Here is a 17,986-nt window from a genome sequence, read left to right as displayed (position 1 = left end):
GAAGACAGGCGTGCCCGTGGTATCGTATTTAAGGCGTCTGGGTGACTGACTGTGGGTGGCGAATGGCCGCTACAGCACTCTAAGTTTTTCCGACTTCAAAACGAGATTGAGGGCAGACAGACTGAGTTTCTATAGTTATCTCGTGTGTTTTAATTTGGAAATCGTCAGGCAGAACTCTGAACTACTTTGAGCTGGCGAATATTTCGTGTACTGCGAGCGCGAATTGGACTTAGATTCGGCGCATGTTGGATGACTATTTAGCTTGGGGATTCTGCTACCAATCTCATAACACTCTCAACGCTACTCTCCTGCGTTGATAACATTAATTTCCTTTCTGTATTTTACTTAATTATCATAGGACCACTTCCCGAGTACTTGACAGACTTTCATGAATAAACATAACTCAACATAATTCTCTGCTGTAGTGTGTATCAGATAGATTATATAATGGTAAGACAGAGATTTAGGAACCATGTTTTAAATTGTAAGACATTTCCAGGGGCAGATGTGGATTCTGACCACAATCTATTGGTTATGAACTGCAGATTGAAACTGAAGAAACTGCAAAAAGGTGGGGATTTAAGGAGATGGGACCTGGATAAACTGAAAGAACCAGAGGTTGTACAGAGTTTCAGGGAGAGCATAAGGCAACAATTGACAGGAATGGGGGAAAGAAATACAGTAGAAGAAGAATGGGTAGCTCTGAGGGATGAAGTAGTGAAGGCAGCAGAGGATCAAGTAGGTAAAAAGACGAGGGCTAGTATAAATCCTTGGGTAACAGAAGAAATATTGAATTTAATTGACGAAAGGAGAAAATATAAAAATGCAGTAAATGAAGCAGGCAATAAGGAATACAAACGTCTCAAAATTGAGATCGACAGGAAGCGCAAAATGGCTAAGCAAGGATGGCTAGAGGACAAATGTAAGGATGTAGAGGCTTGTCTCACTAGGGGTAAGATAGATACTGCCTACAGGAAAATTAAAGAGACCTTTGGAGAGAAGAGAACCACTTGTATGAATATCAAGAGCTCAGATGGCAACCCAGTTCTAAGCAAAGAAGGGAAGGCAGAAAGGTGGAAGGAGTATATAGAGGGTTTATACAAGGGCGATGTACTTGAGGACAATATTATGGAAATGGAAGAGGATGTAGATGAAGATGAAATGGGAGATAAGATACTGCGTGAAGAGGTTGACAGAGCACTGAAAGACCTGAGTCGAAACAAGGCCCCGGGAGTAGACAACATTCCATTAGAACTACTGATGGCCTTGGGAGAGCCAGTCATGACAAAACTCTACCATCTGGTGAGCAAGATGTATGAGACAGGCGAAATACCCGCAGACTTCAAGAAGAATATAATAATTCCAATCCCAAAGAAAGCAGGTGTTGACAGATGTGAAAATTACCGAACTATCAGTTTAATAAGTCACAGCTGCAAAATACTAACGCGAATTCTTTACAGACGAATGGAAAAACTGGTAGAAGCGGACCTCGGAGAAGATCAGTTTGGATTCCGTAGAAATGTTGGAACACGTGAGGCAATACTAACCTTACGACTTATCTTAGAAGAAAGATTAAGAAAAGGCAAACCGACGTTACTAGCATTTGTAGACTTAGAGAAAGCTTTTGACAACGTTAACTGGAATACTCTGTTTCAAATTCTGAAGGTGGCAGGGGTAAAATACAAGGAGCGAAAGGCTATTTACAATTTGTACAGAAACCAGATGGCAGTTATAAGAGTCGAGGGGCATGAAAGGGAAGCAGTGGTTGGGAAAGGAGTGAGACAGGGTTGTAGCCTCTCCCCGATGTTATTCAATCTGTATATTGAGCAAGCAGTAAAGGAAACAACAGAAAAATTCGGAGTAGGTATTAAAATTCATGGAGAAGAAGTAAAAACTTTGAAGTTCGCCGATGACATTGTAATTCTGTCAGAGACAGCAAAGGACTTGGAAGAGCAGTTGAACGGAATGGACAGTGTCTTGAAAGGAGGATATAAGATGAACATCAACAAAAGCAAACCGAGGATAATGGAATGTAGTCAAATTAAATCGGGTGATGCTGAGGGGATTAGATTAGGAAATGAGACACTTAAAGTAGTAAAGGAGTTTTGCTATTTAGGGAGTAAAATAACTGATGATGGTCGAAGTAGATAAGATATAAAATGTAGACTGGCAATGGCGAGGAAAGCGTTTCTGAAGAAGAGAAATTTGTTAACATCGAGTATAGATTTAAGTGTCAGGAAGTCGTTTCTGAAAGTATTTGTATGGAGTGTAGCCATGTATGGAAGTGAAACGTGGACGATAAATAGTTTGGACAAGAAGAGAATAGAAGCTTTCGAAATGTGGTGCTACAGACGAATGCTGAAGACAAGGTGGGTAGATCACATAACTAATGAGGAGGTATTGAATAGGATTGGGGAGAAGAGGATTTTGTGGCACAACTTGAGTAGAAGAAGGGATCGGTTGGTAGGACATGTTTTGAGGCATCAAGGGATCACAAATTTAGCATTGGAAGGCAGCGTGGAGGGTACAAATCGTAGAGGGAGACCAAGAGATGAATACACTAAGCAGATTCAGAAGGATGCAGGTTGCAGTAAGTACTGGGAGATGAATGAGCTTGCACAGGATAGAGTAGCATGGAGAGCTGCATCAAACCAGTCTCAGGACTGAAGACCACAACAACAACAACAGTGTGCATCAGTTACACATGTTAGAATAGAACACTTTTTATTAATTATTCATTTACCTTTTATTTCGTATGTCTGTTTATTTCATTAATTCACAATTCTAGCCAATGAACAGACTGTTTAACTGCAGGATCACAGCTTCACGTCATTATTTGCAGCGAGTTATCTGCTGGGCATGAAAGAATACGTGTGCAGATAGAGCCTACGACTTCATCGAGATATTCTTTTAAACAGAGTCGAGCATACCGCAGTGATCTAATGCACGAGCAACATCAGGTAAAGTCTCAGTCAGTTTGCTCGTATGGACTGCTGGTTAGAGAGCAGCTACTCGGGAGATAACAGGTACAGTCGTAACGTGTCAGATGTCGACTGCAACAGTGCGTAAGTAATAAACAGATTGATGTATTCAGAAGTTTTACGTGTGAACATTACAGGCAATATTCAGTAACAGTTTTCTTTTTTCTCTCTCGACGTCTTTATTTTTCAACGATTTAGCTGTAAAAACTATTGTACATGCCGAAATGCCAGTATCTCCAAATTCGTTCTACAAACCTGCAGAAGTACAATTTCTATTAGCGGCAAAATATGAATAAAACTAATTCAGTACACTCTCCACGAGGATTGAGCGTTCGAGAGACCTAGTTTCAATTCTATGGCCGGCAATCTAGATATCGGTTTAATGCAGTCATCCAAATCACTCGACGCAAATGGCAGCATGGTTCCTTAAAAGGGTCATACCTTCCCCTCTCGCAGGGCGGGGTATCCGCACGGTCTGAGGAGCCTTTTCGCGGCCCGACAGGGTGCCTGCGTCGGAGGTTCCAGTCCTCCCTCGGGCATGGATGTGTGTGTCGTCCATAGATAATCTAGTTTAAGTTAAATTAAGTAGTGCGTAAGCTTAGGGACCGATGACCTCACAATTTTGGTTCCATAAGACCTTACTACAAATTTCCAATTTTTACCTTCCCCTCCAGCAGTAAGAAATCTGAGCATAGATGCGTCTCTAACGTTCTTAGATGTAAATAGGACGTAAAAAACAAACTTCCTTTCTTCCTTCTTGTTGCGTCTGGATATTAAACCAGCAAATCCAAGGGAGTCGGTATTGTGAACAAATGTGTCCGAGAAATTACCAAGTCGAGAAGTTACGGTCGGATTGTGGCGCGTTATGCACTGAGCTGACAAAAGCCTTAGGACATCGTGTCGGACGTCCTTTTGCCCTGAGTAGAGCAGAAACTCAACGTGGCGTGCACTCAACAAGTCGTTGGAAGTCCCCTGCAGAAATACTGAGCCAGGTTACCTCTATAGGCGTCCATAATTCAGAAAGTGTTCCTGGTGCTGGATTTTGCGCACTATCTGACCTCTCGGTTATGTTGGGTGATCATTCGCTCGAATTGTCCAGAATGTTCTTCAAACCAATCGCTGAGAACTGTGGCCCGGTGACATGGCGCGTTGTCATCCATACAAATTGCATCTCTGTTTGGGGACATAAAATCCATGAATGCCTTCATATAGACTGCAAGTAGCCGAACGTAACCACTGCCAGTCAATGATCGGTTCGGTTGGATCAGAGGATTCAGTCCATTTCGAGTAAACACAGTTCACACCATTATGGAACACCACAGCTTGCAAAGTGCTTTCTTTTTTGACAACTTGGGACCGTGGCTTCGTGGGGTTTGCGCGACACTCGATCCCTACCATCAGCACTTGCCGACTGATATCTGGACTCATCTGACCAGGCCTCGCCGGCCAAGGTGGCCGAGCGGTTCTAGGCGCTACAGTCTGGAACCTCGCGACCGCTACGGTCGCAGGTTCGAATCCTGCCTCGGGCATGGATGTGTGTGGTGTCCGTAGGTTAGTTAGGTTTAAGCAGTTCTAAGTTCTAGGGGACTGATGACCTCAGATGTTAAGTCCCATAGTGCTCAGAGCCATTTGAACCATTTTTTGACCAGGCGACGGTTTTCCAGTCGTCTAGGCTCCAACCGATTTGTTCACGAGTCCAGGAGAAGCGCTGCAGGCGACGTCGCGCTGTTAGCAAAGGGACTCGCGTCGGTCGTCTGCTGCCACAGACCATTAATCCCATATTTCGCTGCTCTGTCCTAACGAATACGTTCGTCGTACTGACAAATTGATTTCTGCTGTTATTTCACACAGTGTTTCTTGTCTGTTGGCACTGACAACTCTCGACAATTACCGCTGCTCTAGGTCGTTAAGTGAATGCCATCGGCCATTGCATTGTCCGTTTTGAAAGGTATTGCTCGAAATTTGGTGTTCTCGGAACGCTATTGACACTGTGGTTGTCGGAATATTGAATTACTGTACTTAACGATTTCCGAGTTGAATGTCCCATTCGTTTAGCTCCGACTGCCATTCCGCGTTCACAGTCTTAATTCCCGTCGTGGGGCCATAATCACGTCGGAGCATCAAAACCGATATAAGGATTAGTGAACACAGTGTTGTCGTAGCGATATTAATTATTGTAATCCCCAAATCCTCGAAAAATAAGCGAAAAATATACCTATTCAAAAATGCAGATAAAAATTCACTTGACGTCTTCCTGAGAGACAATCTCCACTCATTTCAAATTAATAATATAAGTGTAGACCAGATGTGGCTTAAATTCAAAGAAATAGTATCGGCAGCAATTGAGAGATTTATACCAAATAAACTGAGAAACGACGGTGCTCGTCCTCCTTGGTACACAAAACGGGTTAGAACACTGTTGCAGAAACAAAGAAACAAACATACCACATTTAAACACACGCAAAATCCCCAAGGTCGGCGATCCTTTACAGAAGCTCGAAATGTAGCGCGGAGTTCAATGCGAGACACCTATAACAGTTTCCACAACCAAACTTTGTTTCGAAACCTGGCAGAAAATCCAAAGAGATTCTGGTCGTATGTGAAGTATGCTAGCGGCAAGACACAATAAATGCCTTCTCTGCCCGACAGCAATGGAAATACTATCGAAGACAGTGCTGCCAAAGCAGAGTTACTAAACACAGCCTTCCGAAATGCCTTCACAAAAGAAGATGACGTAAATATTCCAGAATTCGAATCAAGAACAGATGCCAACATGAGTAACGTAGAAGTAAATATCCTCGGAGTAGTGAAGAAACTCAAATCACTCAATAAAAGCAAGTCTTCTGGTCCAAACTGTATACTAGTTAGGTTCCTTTCACAGTATGCTGATGCATTAGCTCCATACTTAACAATCATATGCAACCGTTCGTTCGACGAAACATCCGTACCCAAAGACAGGAAGGTTGCACACGTCACATCTATATTCAAGAAATGTAGTAGGAGTAATCCACTTAATTATAGGCCCTAATCGTTAAAGTCGATGTGCAGCAAGATTTTGGAACACATATTGTGTTCGAACATTAAGCATTACCTCGAAGAAAATGGTCTATTAACACACAGTCGACATGGATTTAGAAAACATCGTTCCTGTGAAACACAATAGCTCTTTATTCACATGAAGTGCTGAGATTGACAAGGGATTTCAGATCGATTCCGTATTCCTGGACTTCCGGAAGGCTTTTGTCACTATAGCACACAAGCGGCTCGTAGTGAAAATGCATGCTTATGGAATATCGTCTCACTTACGTGACTGGATTTCCGATTTCCTGTCCGAGAGGTCACAGTTCGTAGTAATTGACGGAAAGTCATCGAATAAAACAGAAGTGTTTTCCGGCGTTCCCGAAGGTAGTGTTATAGGCCCTTTGCTGCTCCTTATCTATACAAACGATCTGGGGGACAATCTGAGCAGCCGTCTTCGGTTGTCTGCAGATTACGCTGTCGTTTATCGACTAATAAAGTCATCAGAAGATCAAAACAAACTGCAAAACGATTTAGAAAAAATATCTGAATGGTGCGAAAAGTGGCAGTTGACCCTAAATAACTTAAAGTGTGAGGTCATCCACATGAGTGCTAGAAGTAACTCGTTAAACTTCGGTTACACGATAAATTAGTCTAATCTAGAAGCCGTAAATTCAACTAAATACCTAGGTATTGCAATTACGAACAACTTAAATGGGAAAGAAAACATAGAAAATGTTGTGGGGAAGGCTAACCAAAGGCTGCGTTTTATTGGCAGGACACTTAGAAAGTGTAACAGACCTAGTAAGGAGACTGCCTACACTACGCTTGTTCGTCCTCTTTTAGAATACTGCTGCGCGGTGTGGGATCCTTACCAGATAGGACTGACGGAGTACATCGAAAAACTTCAAAGAAAGGCAGCACGTTTTGTATTATCGTGAAATATGAGAGAGAGTGTCACAGAAATAATACAGGATTTGGGCTGGAAACCATTAAAAGAAAGGCGTTTTTTGTTGCAACGGAATCTTCTCACGAAATTCCGATCACCAACTTTCTCCTCCGAATGCGAAAATACTTTGTTGACACCGGCTATCATAGGGAGGAACGATCACGAAGATAAAATAAGGGAAAGCAGAGCTCGTACGGGAAGATATAGGTGTTCATTCTTTCCGCGCGCTATACGAGATTGGAATAATAGAGAATTGAGAAGGTGGTTCGATGAACCCTCTGCCAGGCTCTTAAATGTGATTTGCTGAGTATCTATGTAGATGTAGATGCAGAGCCTTCTCACACGAATCACCTGAGTACAAATAGCACTTCCACCAATGTACTGTCCTTTTATACCTCGTGTACGCGATACTACAGCCATCTGTATATTTACTTGTCGGTATCCCAAGACTTTGGTCACGTCAGTGAATGTCTGTGCGTGAGGAGCCGTTCAAGGCCTCGCGCCCTATAGGGCAGTATGTAGGTGAGTACACTTCCAGCCACCTAATGGCACAAGGACTTAAAAAAAAAAAAAAAAATGTGCCGGTTTCGACATGACATAATCGACCAACCCGTTGTGGCCGGTACTTCGCATACTTTTATCCTGTCTTCCATTCTCGACCAGCGTTCACGCCCCAGCGCGACGCAAACGCGTTCTAGAAGTGGGCCGCTTGCGACGGTTTTGGAACCGCTGGCACACAGCGCCTGTTACCATCTACGGCAGGTGAAACTAACACTGCAGCTGCATTCGAATTCCACCCTGACACATTAGTCAACAGTAAAATATTTAGCTGTGTGACATTTTGGCAGTGCACGCGGCACCGACTTTCCCGGCTTCAATCTTCGGCCTCGCACAACGTTGTCGGCTTGTTACAGGGTGTCTGTCCACCTTCTGTAGGAGCTACGCCAGTACACACCGAATGCGCACGCGTCGTGTGTTCATTTAACTTGCCACACTCTGCTACAAGCAGAGTCCGGCCTGCACTTGTGCTATGTCCTGTGTGTTACATACGGACTACTTCTCTGAAGACAAAATGAGCAACAATGAAGTTAGTGACCCCAATCGTCGATTCGAATTCCTGCACGACAGACGATAATAACGGAAAGGAGGATAGACCTACCGTACCGTCGAATTACGGGACAGTAGATAAGGGACGAAGTATCAGCTGAATGGGAAACTAATTTATCCGAGACCCGATGTAGGAAAACACTACGGCATTCGCCTGACGTGATTTCGGCACAAGTTGGAGAAGCCGACACGAGCGCAGTTGGACTTGTACCCTGACGAACCCTTCGAAATCCAGGTTTGTGCATCTAATTTAGTCGCCTCCTCTTGTAAAATCGCTTTCAGGTCACGTGGCTCTTGCAGAGGGATCAGCCTTATCTTCCGCCTGCCGCTCGCACGAGCGAGACTAAGCCCGTAAGAACCGGTTTCCGGCCGCCGCCTGGTTTTATCTGCTACTGTAGCACCTGACATCGGGTCAGCAGGCACGCGGAGACGATGACGGTTGCAAATTCGCTGCAAGGCCGGTCAGGTGGTCGTGACTAAAGGTCTAAAAGTTACTTACGCAGGCGAAATATCAAGCAACGAGAGTTGCACTGTGACGCTACTGTGATAGTCGATACGAGAGCAGCGACTTGTTGCAGGATGAAGAACATTCACAGCAACGCCTAGACGCAGGAACACATGAAGGCCCAAACAAAGCACAATAACCGATAACACGTGGTGACAGAACTGCAAGTTGCTTATGGATATGCCAGCAACTTTCTTTTCTCCCTTCCTTCCTTCCGTTAATCCTTTGTTATCTTTCTTACTTTTGTAATATAGCGGAGATGCTTAGTCGCAGACAGGCACAACAAAAAGACTGCCACACAATTAGCTTTCGGCCAACAAGGACTTTGTCAGAATTAGACAACATACACACACACATATACTCACGCAAACGCAACTCACACACACATGACCGCAGACTCTGGCAGCTGGAGCCAGACATTGTTACATTCCATCGTGGATTTTCCATTGTTTCATTTTGTAAAAGTTTTGTAAATTCCCTTCTCGTGTTGTAATACAGTTATCTATTTCTTCCTGTCCAAAACATTTCTGTGCTGGAAAAATTTTCTAGTATAGTCAACGTTAACAACGGTTGGCATATTTGTTTTCCATTTGTCTGCTCCACCCACCGCCAACACACTACGACTTCGTTTTGAATCCGCTGTCCGTTAACTGCTCCCCGCTGCTGTTACGGATTTCTTACGCCCTCTGTGACTCTCCCAACATCATCAGCCAAATTTAAATTTTCAATTTTGTAACACAACATATTAATTCTTTCTTTCGTTATATAAATGAGAAGCCCAAAATTGTGTGTTCTCTGCAACATTAATTTATCTAGTTAACCGATTTTTTCCTTACAACGCCATTTTAAGACTATAATTAACTATTGTCATCAAAGGGGATACTGTGCTGCTAAACAGCATTGAAAAATATATCAAACATGGAGAGTGTGATGCAAATACAGATTAAAAGACATTTGACAGTGCAATAGAAAGACAATACAAAATGTTAAACAGTAAATAAAAGTGCTGCGCGGGTTTATCGGAGAGCTCTAAGGCGCTGCAGTCATGGACTGTGCGGCTGGTCCCGGCGAAGGTTCGAGTCCTCCCTGGGGCATGGGTGTGTGTGTTTGTCCTTAGGGTAATTGATGTGAAGTAGTGTGTAAGCTTAGGGACTGATGACCTTAGCAGTTAAGTCCCATAAGATTTCACACACATTTGAACATTTGAAATAAATGTGAATGGAACACACCAGCAAGCAGTGAGACTAAACATCGAAAAACTGTGTATGTCTGTGTACGTGAATGTTGCGTAATAGGTCGACAACGTGAAACAATTACACTCAACAGAAGAGAAGATGAGAGTGTGATAAAACAATTTAACAGCTTTTATAAAAATTAAATTGAACTGACAATATCAGTAAAATCAGACATATGCAAGACTATTGGATAACAGCTTAGGAAGTTACTATATAGAAGGTGATGACGACACTGAGTTAAATATGTAACGAAGTTGGAAATATGTAAGTTAAACTGTATATCAGTAAGTACGAAGAACTGTACTTTCTGCAGGGAAGACATATGTGATGTTCTATCCCACTTTGAGAGAACTTGCAGTCGCTCGATGATTGCTGCAGATTTTGAGCATATATCTGCTACAGTCTCAGTGAGGTGGCCAAAGAACAATGTGAAATTCCACGTGCTCTTGTAACGTGTGTCAGTCTGCAAGTTTGTTTTTAGGTACTTCATCGTTCTCAGCTAGAAAAGTAGTTTTCGGTACAGGTATTTGACCAACAGTGCATTTCGAGTTACCTCTAGGTAGCCTCCTACATACAATTAGAGTAAAAATTAACAGATGTTTAACCAACACAGCACTACATGATTACTCTGCTGCTGCCTTAGAAAAAATGTTACATATTTTAACGGAGAATTCTTACCATCTGTGTGGAAAAACACAGTTCACTAATTGGATTTATACTGGTTTAAGCAACAGTTTTGGTAACCTACATACATGCATGTTTAGACACTTCTGGCTCTTTCCTGTGTATGATGTATACACGTCACGAGGGTAATAAAAATATGCAGCTGAGATGTCACATAACGTGTTCGTTTCCCGCCGGTGAAAGCAACTATGTGATGGCGAGTGGATAAACGGTAAACGAAAGCAAGTGGATAAACGGAACAAGAGGGGCAAACTCGATTCTGTATGGCTTTGATTGCAGTATGCGGAAATTTTGGAACAAGGTGCTGTCCAGTTTATTCATCAGAAAATAAAAAAGTAGCTGCAACGGATGTGACTGCGAGGGAGTCGCTAGTAGGGCGCGAAGCGAAATAGCTTTGGCTGAAGTGGAAATCGAAATGAGCGTTTGGCGTCATTGGCTGTGATGCCTCTTTACGGGGCAGGTCCGGCCGCCTTGGTGCAGGTCTTATTACATGCGACGCCACATTGGGCGACCTGCGCGCCGGATGGGGATGAAATGATGGTGAAGACAACACAACCCCCAGTCCCTGAGTGGAGAAAATCACCGACCCAGCCGGGAATCGAACTCGAGCCCGTAAGACGGCAATCCGTCACGCTGACCACTCAGCTATCTTTTTTTTAATCTCATTTTGTTCGCTATTGTTCGTTGCGTCTGCTCGGGGCGGACGTCTTAAGACATCCGTTGAAGTTCGTTGATGATCGATTAACTCATTTTTTTTATTACAGAGGCACGTAACCCTCTGACCGAACAGCTATCGGGGCAGACGCTGGCCGAAGTACGCACACGCCGCAACTTGACGTTCCCAGCACTCGCCATACGTCCACAGTGTGGTACCCAAGGTCAATACAAACTTTTTTATCTTTGAAATCAACCAGTTAAAGGCACTGTTGTCGTTGCAAGCACACCTCGCATAACACAAATTACAGCCCGTGCGCGAATAACACCTGCCTCGTTCTTTAGAGTCGTTCAAAAGAGATAGGCCCAAGTGCGTGTGAAATGCACACGAGGAACCTCAGCACCACTTCTCCTAGCGGCCTCTTAAGTAATGACAGGCGGTGACGTCTGTTTTGAGTCTCCGAACTGACGCGTCGCAGTGCTCGCGAGTGTGTGATAAGGCGTCCTCCGGCTGTGTTAACGCGCCCTTATCGCAGAGTGGACACCGTATAAAAGTTGCGCGTCTCTGGCCTTTTATCAGTGGCCCAGTGAACCGGCGCTCTAAAAATACGCGAGCAGAGTCACTTGCTGTACGTACACACACAGACGCTACGGAGGTGGGTTGATTGTGCTAGAAGTATGCCTACGATTTTCCAGTTTGGTGTAATTGTGTCAGTTGCCAAATGATATATTTTGCATGTACTCGATTGATATATATGTGTGTGTGTGATGCAAACTTTGTGCAGTGAACAACCACGCGCATATCTATTTCTTGAACAGTTTTGGTACTGATTATATTTTTATATGTTTGTGTACACTGTCATATGCTCTGTCCAAGCCGAGGTTGTCAGTTGCTGTTGGAGCGTATTTGTGGACTCAAAAGGACACTTATTTCCAAAGATTTTTCAAGATAATGTGTAAGTAGGCTGTTTAGGTTTTTTTATTGGTAACGCCACGTAGCGCTCTGTATGAAAATCACTGACTGTGCTGTGTGCAGTCTGAGGCTGGTCGGCATTGTTGCCAATATTCGCCCTTGTAGTGTTGGGCAGTTGGATGTGAACAGCGCGTAGCGTTGCGCAGTTGGAGGTGAGCCGCCAGCAGTGGTGGATGTAGGGACAGAGATGGCGGAATTTTGAGAGCGGACGATCTGGACGTGTGTCTATGAGAAAGAGTAAATTTGTAATATTGGATACCATGGACTGATATATATATATTATGACTTTTGAACACTATTAAGGTAAATACATTGTTTGTTCTCTATCAAAATCTTTCATTTGCTAACTATGCCTATCAGTAGTTAGTGCCTTCAGTAGTTCGAATCTTTTATTTAGCTGGCAGTAGTGGCGCTCGCTGTATTGCAGTAGTTCGAGTAACGAAGATTTTTGTGAGGTAAGTGATTTGTGAAACGCATACGTTAATTTAGTCAGGGCCATTCTTTTGTAGGGATTATTAAAAGTCAGATTGCGTTGCGCTAAAAATATTGTGTGTCAGTTTAGTGTTGATCAGAATAAGTAAAGAGAGTAATGTCTGAGTACGTTCAGTTTTGCTCAGCTGTTTTTGTAAATCAAATAATGTAAGAGGTTTATCAGCACAGTAATTAAATAATTTTTCTAAGGGGACGTTTCTTAAATGTTATATTTCATTCCTTGAAAAGCATATGTGTATGGCATGAAATGTTTATGTACACGAGAATATGGTTCCATTTTCGACGTGTTCTTTGCAATAGGGGTAAGAGTAAATATTGAAGGTACTCAGTAACGTTGTAATTGGGGTGTAAGAAAATGGACTGTGTACACAGTTGTAGGTGGTGACGCCAGATAAAAAGGAGCGTGTTTTAAAAGAGTATCTTTGTGTCACAGATTCTGATCACTAATCCAACGTGACTGTTTATCCACCTCGCTCTGATCAAGACACATTCGGTACCTACCAAGCTTACCTTCATCATACAACCATAGTGTATGGAGTATGGCCTGTAATATGTATCGCTGATAATAACTTTCACAACGGATAACTAGGACCTTGACGAAAGTTTGTAGTGGAAGGTGACGCTACAGATCTAGGGTTGGGTTCTGATAACAGAACATTCTTTAAATGACCTTATTCAGGGTACACACACACATCTCCCGTTGAGGGATCGGGGACAGACTACGGAATGGAACAGGAACCGGAATTACTGTATAAAGCAGCAATGAAGTAACGACTCAGTTGTCTGACTCGATTCGTGATTTCCGGTGAGAAAGGTCGTACGTAGTTCGTAAAAACTATCGGAAAGTCACCCGGTAAAACGGAAGTGATATCTGGATTCCCCAAAGAGGTCTTACGTGCTCTCTACTGTTCCTAATGTAACTAAGTAGTTTAGGGACAATCTGAGCACACATTAGGTTCTTTGCGGATGGTGTTCTCAATTACTGCCTAGTATAAAGTCATCAGAACATCAAAACCAATTGCAAAATAATTTAGACATCTGTATGGTGCAAATGGTGGAAATTGGCCCTAAATACTGGAAAGTGTGAAATCGTCCACAGGAGCACTGAAAGGAATCCGTTAAAGCTCGGTTACACGATAAACCACCCGAATCTAAAGTCTCTCAATTCAAAAAATACCTAGGCATAGCAGTTATGAACAACTTAAATTGGAACGATCACATAGACAATATTGTGGGGAAGGTGAACCAAAGATTGCGTTTTATTGGCAGAACACTTGGAAAACCCCCGACAAATCCACTAAACAGACTGGTCCCGCGCTACAGTTGTGCGTTCTCTGCTAGAGTGCTGCTGTGCATTGTGGGATCTTAAACAGGTAAGTTTGGCGGAGAACATGGAAAAAGTTGAAAGACGGGCAGCCCGTTTTGTATTGTCACGAAATAGGGGAGAGACTGTCACGGATACGATACGCGAGTTGGGGTGGCAGTTATAAAAACAAAAGCGGTTTTTCGTTGCGGAAAGATCTTTTCACGAAGTTTCAGTTTCCGATTGAATGTGAAAAAAAATTTTTTGGGGGTCATGTGCCTAGGGAGAAGTGGTCATCGTAACGAAATGAGAGAAATCAGATCTCGCACGGAAAGATTTAAGTGTTCGTTTTTCTCGCGCTGTTCGAAAGTAGAATGGTAGAGAAATAGTGTGGATGTGGTTCGACGACCCTGCGTCAGGCAATTAAGTATGAATTTCAAAGTAGTCATGCAAATGTGAGTAGCAGAAGACAAGGGAGAAATGACATAGGTAACACGTTCTTTCTATCATTCAAACACAAAGTGAGGAAAAATACGGCGTTAATTTCTAACAAACCCTGTAGGCCCTACTACGAATCTATTCAGAAACCAAGGAGGGAAGGTATGGGCTAGTAATATGTGTCACTACAAACTGTTACAAATTTCAAATTGGACAATGGACATAAATTCCATAGTCATGTAGGTATTCATACCGAATGAAGGTTCACGTACTGAAAGAAGAATAACAGCGTAATGCAATAGCTAACGAAAACAAAATGCTTGGTCATGTCTTAACAAAGACAATTCGTCCATCTCCAGAATCCACAAGTATCTTAGCATTCGAAAAAAAATAAATAAATAAAGGGCCATGATGCGACGAAGAACGATCGCGGAGGTCGGGTAATACTCGACTGTTTGAGGAGAAGTTCAGTCCCACAGGGAATAATGGTCTGAAATCTCACTAAACAACGTTAATTATGATGGAATAAATGTAGCACATCTTGCGAGAAATCAACACATCGTGCCAACTTACTATCTGCATTCACAAAACGGCAAAGAGAACAAAAAAGGACGCAGGTAACTCTCCCTAATATAGGACAGCTGAAAGAGATATAGGAAACGCCTTTAAGAATTAATAACCTACATTGCAATACCGAAATCCAGAAATCAACTAAAGAGCTCAAGAGTGCATGACCTACCGAAAAGTAAGTCTGCTCCATGCTCACCCACCGTTTGGACGGTAACGGGGGAGGGCATAATATGAAGTGTCGTTGGAGAGGTTAGACCAATTCCACTCCTTGAATGCGCCAGAGCTAGGGATGTAAAACTACCATAGGTTATCGTGGAGCCTAGACTGGACTAGTTTTCCTACTGGCTTTGGTCAGTTAAGGTCGTCCACGCATTACTTGTAGATTTGGTGTGTTGCATACCTGTCAGGCATTCCCTCATAACGGTCACTTTCTTCACGTATGCGATTAGTGTCTTACTAGACTCCCCTAAAAACCGAAAGTGATGAAGCATCGAGAAACTGAGTGAGCATGTGTAAAGGGCTGGCCAACCTACGGAACATTTTTGTTCTATCTATAGCTATCCTCCTGTCTGTTACTTAAGAGCAGACAATACTTATAGCAAAATTGAAACTCAATGTTTAATTCAGGTTTTATTCGAAAATTGTTGATTTGTAACGTGAAAGAGAGGGAGGTTGTAGAAAAAAAATAAAGAAAACGCCATTTTCTCAAGAAAAATGTGAAATACAAGAATCGCAAAACGCTGCTATATCAGACATCAATACTTCGTTGAACTTATATAAAACGTGTTTTTGTTATTGATAAACACCTTTCGCATTTATGAATAACAGGAAACTTTTGATCATGAAAAACGTTCTGTTGAGTGCAAAAGACTATAAAACTATCCTTGCATCAAAAGTAATTGCCTTGGTTCCATAAAAGTGCAGAAGCTACGCGATCGAATAATTATAATTACTTAGAAACTGCAATCGTATTCTGTAAGGATATGAAATGCATAATGGACTAACATTGAATGTTGTGTGGTTCTAATTACGTGCAAAAGAAAGAACAAAAGTCGTCGGCTCCCACTTTCCTTCTTACACATTCATTTACGTTTCTTTTCCTACCAACGCTACCAATACGGCCGATAATTCTACCATTTACTACATAGTTCATTTAGTGTACCAGATCAACCTCTCAGCTATGTCCCTTCATTGGCTGAGTTGGCGGGTTTCGTACACTTTAGTGCAGACCTAGCTAGCACTTGGAAATTCTGAAATAAAATCACTCATTCTGTACAATCACCTATTCATAAAACCAATCAGCAGAAAGGTGTGAAAAGACGCTATGAGAACACAAACAACTCTTTATAACAGCCTTGTCTTTCCTCCACAGACTTGGTGTCTTCTTAGGTAAGTAGCAGGTGGAGTTAAATCTCTCGTGTGTCCATACTTGCAGCCCTCATTTTTGTGAAACGGCTCTGATTGGCCCGTTTCAATGTGACCAATAGCTCTAGTAAAAAATCTTCAACCGGATAAATCGGTCTGAGGTCGAAATTGTTATCTCGCGATTCAGATTAAGCAAGGGGGACGATGGTGAAAATGTTGTCATTCAAAAAAGCGTTAAGTATTGTTATCTGGCGATTCAGATTAAGCAAGGGGGACGATGGTGAAAATGTTGTCATTCAAAAAAGAGTTAAGTATTGTGTGATACACGAGTCATGCAACTTTGCGTACGCAGAGACTAGGAGAAATTCCAGTGCCTATGCAGGCAGCGTAATCATCATGAATGCCGCTGTTTGTCCCTGATTTGCCTCATACTCTATGCCCGTATGTGATCCCTTTCGAATGGATGTGCCAAACGAGTTAGACATGTCTAGGTAGATATAAAAAGTAGAAGACGAAGAAAAAAAGAAACGCTTTATAGGACTACTCGTACGAGCATCAAATTCGTGGTACCCTGGCGTAATACGAATACGAGCAAAAGTTCAAGGTCCTCACTCATGGCCGGCCGCTGTGACCGAGCGGTTCTAGGCACTTCAGTCGGGAACCGCGCTGCTGCTACGGTCGTAGGTTCGAATCCTGCCTCGGGCATGGATGTGTGTGATGTCTAATGGTTAGTTAGGTTTAAGTAGTTCTAAGTTCTAGCGGACTGATGACCTCAGATGTTAGGTCCCATAGTACTCAGAGACATTTGTACCATTTGAGCTCCCACTGAACTGCGTGCCAACTTCCCCGCCACGTTCACCCGCGTTTGTAGCACCTTCCTAGCTGTGTTCGAAAGGTGTTTACATCAGGAGTCTAAAGTGACATCGGGGTACTTTAGCTTACCGTTGTACCTGACTATGCCACGACAGCCAAACCGTAGGTGGACCTTTCCTGATGCTAGGCGATTGGAGAGGTGGAAAATACATACTTCTGTTTTATAGAAACTGGGTCTAAGCCCCTATATCTTAAAATATTCGTAAAGTTTAGTGAGGCTGTTTGTTAGGTGTTATTCACATTCAGAAAGTTCTAAGTCTAGGTGACTGACGACCTCAGATGTTAAGTCTCATAGTGCTTAGAACGATTTGAACCATTTGAACCTCACTCATGGGATCAAAGCTCTGGCCCATTAGCTTTATGTGGAGTTAACACAATCTATAATGAGTGTATTCATATGTTACGCTATGGAACCAAAGACCAAATTGGGGATATTTTCTACCACGCTGGTTCCACATTTCACCGTTAGTGCTGAGAACGCAACTGACATCTGAGCATTAGTATGTGTACGAGGTGTGATCAAAAAGGAACGGAGTTTTTTACTTTGATAGGCTTTGTACATTCGATTTTTAAATTTTTGTTAGCTTGTTCATACACATTTTCCTGACATGTGTTTGCATTTCAGCTGTTTTGAAAATTGAGTGTATTGTTGACAATCGAAAAGGTTATGCTTGTTTTCGAGCGCTCGGCGTATTTTTAATTTCGAAAAATGTGGATCAAAGAATTTGCATTAAATTTTGCGTGGAAAACGGAATAAACTGCAGCGGTACATTCGACAGGTTAACTTTAGCTTTTGGCTGATATACTACGAGTAAGACAATAGTTTTGAATGATGCAAA

General features: G+C 42.6%; 1 protein-coding gene across 15 annotated transcripts in view; it reads left to right on the top strand.

Moving 5' to 3' along the window:
* LOC126203013 (UDP-glycosyltransferase UGT5-like) overlaps nucleotides 1-17,986 on the top strand; it is a 972,471-nt gene that overhangs the window by 895,429 nt on the left and 59,056 nt on the right. The window contains exon 1 of one of the 15 annotated variants that reach the window (XM_049937254.1): nucleotides 11,714-11,789. The exons of the other annotated variants lie outside the window; for them this stretch is intronic. The gene's annotated coding sequence lies outside the window, so the exon portion shown is untranslated. Of the gene's footprint in view, nucleotides 1-11,713; nucleotides 11,790-17,986 lie in introns of those variants that run through there. 15 annotated transcript variants of the gene reach the window in all.

The sequence above is a fragment of the Schistocerca nitens genome, chromosome 9 (genome assembly GCF_023898315.1).
Source record: "Schistocerca nitens isolate TAMUIC-IGC-003100 chromosome 9, iqSchNite1.1, whole genome shotgun sequence".
Classification (NCBI taxonomy): Eukaryota; Metazoa; Arthropoda; class Insecta; order Orthoptera; family Acrididae; genus Schistocerca; species Schistocerca nitens.
The sequence above is the reverse complement of the archived record's forward strand: the minus strand, read 5'-3'. Positions and strand labels throughout refer to the sequence as shown.